This window comes from Elephantulus edwardii, unplaced genomic scaffold, assembly GCF_000299155.1.
Source record: "Elephantulus edwardii isolate Elephantulus edwardi_28Jun2011 unplaced genomic scaffold, EleEdw1.0 scaffold00058, whole genome shotgun sequence".
Taxonomy (NCBI): Eukaryota; Metazoa; Chordata; class Mammalia; order Macroscelidea; family Macroscelididae; genus Elephantulus; species Elephantulus edwardii.
The window spans coordinates 5,009,574-5,014,445 of NW_006399808.1; positions in this window are offsets into that span (position 1 = coordinate 5,009,574).

The window sequence follows — 4,872 nt, forward strand, 5'->3', positions numbered from 1 at the left end:
ATTCACAGGAAGGCCCGCGAAAACAGGGTGAGACAGGATTGGCTGATGTTTGGGTGGGGGCTCTTTTCTCCCTTTCCCCACAGCTTTCAGTTTACTGCTCTAGAGGCACATATATATATTTTAAAATGACATATTGGTTACAAAATTGAGTCCCTCAGGGCAATATATTTAATGATCTGGAAAGTATCTAAAGAAAGTGGAGGGAATAAACAGAATCACTATACCAAAAAGAACAGACTCAGACTTTCAGGAAGTATCATATAAGCAGGAGCCAGTGGTAATGAAGGAGGAAGTGGAAGCTGCATTGAAGGCATTGGCAAAAAATAAGGCCCCAGGATTTGATGGGATAACAATTTACTTGTTTCAGTTAACAGATGCAGCCTTGGATGGGCTCACCAGTCTATGCCAGGAAATTTGGAAGGCAGTTGTTTCACCAGTGGATTGAAAGAGGCCTATATCTGTTCCCATTCCCAAGAAAGGTGATACAACTGAATGTGGAAACTATTGAACAATATCATCGATATCACATGCAAACAAAATACTGCTGAAGATCACGCAAAAGCATTTAGAACAGTACATGGATAGGGAATTGCCAGAAGTTAAAGAAAAATTTAGAAAAGGCTGTGCCACCAGGGATATCATTGTTAATGTCAGATGAATCATGGATGAAAGTAAAGAATACTAGAAGAATGTCTATTTATGCTTTAGTGACTATGCAAAAGCATTTGACTTTCTGGGCCATAACAAGTCATGGCTAACATTGAGAAGAATGGGAATTCCAGAGCACTTAAATGTGCTCATGTGAAACCTATATGTAGACAAGGAGGCTATTGTACAGAGTAAGGGAACACTACATTTAAAATTAGAAAGGTTTATAATTAGAAAGGGACTACATCAGGGTGGTATTCTTTCTTTATACTTATTCAATCCTTTTGATGAGCAAATAATTCAAGAAGGTGAACTCTGTGAAGTAGAATGAAACATCAAGATTAGAGGGAGACTCATTAATAACCTACATTATACAGATGACACTACCTTGCTTGCTGCAAGTGAAGAGGCCTTGAAGCACTTGTTTCAGAGGATGAAAAAATACAGCCTTCAGTATAGATTGCATCTCAATGTCAAGAAGACAAAGATTCTTACCACTGGACTAGTAAGCAACATCATGATAAATGAAGAAAAGTTTGAAAGTATCAACAACTTCATCTTACTTGGATCCACAAGTAACATCCTTGGTACCAGCAATCAGGAAATAAGACACATTGCACTGGGAAAGTCTTAAGTTAGGAACCTCTCCAAATTATTGAGAAGTAATGGTGTCAGTTTGAGCACTAATGTATATCTGATTCAGGTCATGGTCTTTTTGATCACTTGCCGTGCTTCTGAGGGTTGCACAATGAATAGGATGAGAGAAAATGAACTGATGCCTTTGCACTGTGGCATTGGAGAGAGTGCTGAATATTCTGTGCATGGCGAAAAGAACAAACAATATGCCTTGGAGAAGGTGCAACCAGAGTGCTTTTTGGAGACAAAGATGATAAGGCTTTGCTTGACTTATTTTGGGGATCTTGCTAGGAGGAACTATTCCTTAGAGAGGGACATCATGCTTGGGATTGTGAAGGGTTGACGAAGGAGAGGAAGATCCTAGACCAGATGGATTGCCACAAGGAGATCTAATGTGTTAAGAAGTGTGAGAATGGCACAGGATGGGACAAGCCTATGATCTGTTGTTCATAGGGTTGTTATGGGCCAAACTCAGCTTGATGTCACTTAACAACAGCAACTCACAGGGGAGGTGATTTTCCATCTTTCTCCTATTATCAGTGCAACTCCTAATCACTAAGCCACCAGAACTACTTTCCTATACTTAAGAGGAATAAAACACACCACCACCAAGCAAATTCTGACTCACAGTAACTCTTCAGTGGGTTGCTGAGCTTATAAATCGGAAGAGGAGCCTACCTACCTTTCTCTCATAAAGCTGTTGATGACAATTGAACGAACTGAGAAATTATGGCATGCTCACATGATGGAATACTATGCAGCATGCAGGAGCGATGATCTTATAAATCACTACCTAACTTGGGAGAGGCTGGAGAGCATTATACTGAGTGAACTAACTCCTTCCCATAAGGACAAATATTGTATAGGACCATTATTGTAGAATATATATGAGGATTCAAAGGAGGGAGGAGAAGACCAGAGTGGTGAGAATGACCAAAGGATTGATGTGGGGTGTTGGGAGGAGTTAATAGTAGGGTCTCATAATTTGATTGGTGGGGGGAAAGGTGGGTAAAGGAAATGGGAAAGATCCAGTGTGAAAAACAATATATATTAACTTTGTAAAGAAACCTGTATAAAAGAAAATTTTATTTAAAAAATAAAACCCAAAACAACTATGAGATCTCATTTTACCCCAGAAACAATAGAAAAATCCATCAAAGCAGGAAACAGCAAAAGCTGGCAAGGTTGTGGAGAAACTGGAACCCTGATTCATTGTTGGTGGGAGTGTAAAATGGTGCAACCACTATGGAAAGCAGCATGGCGCTTTCTCAAAAAGTTGGAAGTAGAAATACCATTTGACCAGCAATTACACTACTGAAAATATACCCTAAAGAAATCAGAACTGTCACCCAAACAAATATATGCACACCCATGTTTATTGTTGCATTATTCACAATAACAAAGAGATGCAAACAACCCAAGTGCCCATCAACAAATGAATGGATAAAGAAACTGTGGTATATTCACACACTGGAATACTAGGCGGCACTGAAAAACAAGGAATTCATGAAATATCATGCAAAACGGGTGACCCTGGAGGACATTTTACTAAGTGAAATATCTCAGTCACAAAAGGACAAATACTGCATAATGCTGCTAGGATGTTATTAATAAGTTCAGAATTCTCTATAGATGTATCAGCTATAAAACTATAATTATATAATTATAAACCTAACATAAGTTTTCTTCAGCCTGCAAAACTAGTTATTTAGCCTCCAAGTTCTCTGCTTCCTATCTTTAGTCATGTAAAGTAGTTTGATCTCTCTGTTTACCGGAAGTAGAAATGCATGTCTCATAGATCTCTCTGGGGCTGTTTCCCAGTCATATGTAAAGTGTATCATAAGCTGCCTGTTTACCAGGAAGGGAGCTGTGCCCCTTCTGAATTGTTGTTGTTATGTGTCATCCAGTCGCTTGCGACTCATAGCAACCCTATGTACAACAGCCCTAAAGTCTGTTCTGTCCTGTGCCAATTGCACTGTTTCCTACACCCATCCCAAATGCCCCAGTCACTGAATCAATCCACCTCATAGAGTGGCTTCCTCTCCTGCACTGTCTCTCCACCCTCCAAAGCATGATGTCCTTCTCCAAGGAGCGGCCTTACAACATATCCAAAGTATGTCAGACGAAGCCTCAGAATCCTTTCCTCCAAGGAGCCGCCCAGTTTAACCCTCTCCAGGATGAACCTGTTTGTTTTCTTAGCAGTTCCTGGAACATTCAATACTCTTCTCCAGCACCACAGCTCAAAAGCATCAATTCTCCTTCTATCCTCCCTAGTCATTTTCCAACTCTCTGACACAACTCTCTGAGTGCAAAGACCATGGCCTGTATCAGACTCACCTTAGTCTCCAGAGAGACACTAATTACTAGTATTTAAAAATGAACTGTTCATTTCAGATGTAGAAATTATTTTTTACTAACAAAAGTGCATTGTTAAGTGAGTCTCACCCTCCTATAAAAGCCCATGACCACTCCCAGACAGGGAGGCCATCTTGGAAGGTGACTCACTGTCTCCCAGATCTGCATAATAAAGTGCTTATGGATATTGCAATCTGTTGTATTATTGGCGATTGACTACGGAAAGAACCCCTTGTGTCCAGTAACATTAACAATGCCACTGTTACAAAACACGACTGACATGGAGGTTTTGAGGAAAAAATAAGAAAAGAGGGGATAAATAACATACACTGCATTGAAACAGATGAGGAATAGAACTGCTTAAAAGGAACATGTGATTAGGTATTATTTGTGTGACAACAGCCCAGAATAAGAGCTGCATAGTAAAGTGGACATGGGCTGGGGTGGGGGGATTGTACAACAAGTTCATAGAGTTTCTAGAGGCAAGCTCTTTTGGAAGTGAATGTCACTCCTACTTCCAAACTGTTTTAATCTAGGAGCTCCAACAAACACTGTCCACCCTGGGTAAGGGATACTGCATTTGACGTATCAGTGTCACAGTATTTAGCATTACAGCAACCATTAATTACCTCTGTATAACAAAATGACAGACCAGTGCTATACTACTTAGAAGAATGACCAAAACAATTAAAACCTGGCCGGAGGGTAACTGGCTTTTTAAATGCAAGGCCATTCCAATCAGCTCACACCCAGTTGTGAATAGTCCACACCTAAACCGCCAACAAAACAAAAAACCACAACTTTGTAAAATACAACTGCTCCACATGTCTTCCCAAACTGGATACCAGCCAAACTAGTATAATAATAATTATCATGATAATGATAATAATAATAATTTTTTAAAAATAATTAAAAAAACAACTGGACTTCAGTTAGTCAGTGTTAATGATATCAAGTAGGTGATTGATCCTATGAAGGATTGTGAATTTGAAAAGAGAATTTGTTTTTATAGGAAAGTTCTATGAGTTTGGGACACAGACAATAACAGCCATACTTAGAAGTAGAATCTTTGATGTAGTTAGAGAGCATGAAATTATTCACTATAGATCAGTAAGTAAACACAAGCAAGCTAATTGAATAACCCAAGACTGGCCACCATGACTGAAGGTTCCCTTAATCTTCTCTCTCTCTCTTTCTCACACACACACACACACACACACACACACACACACA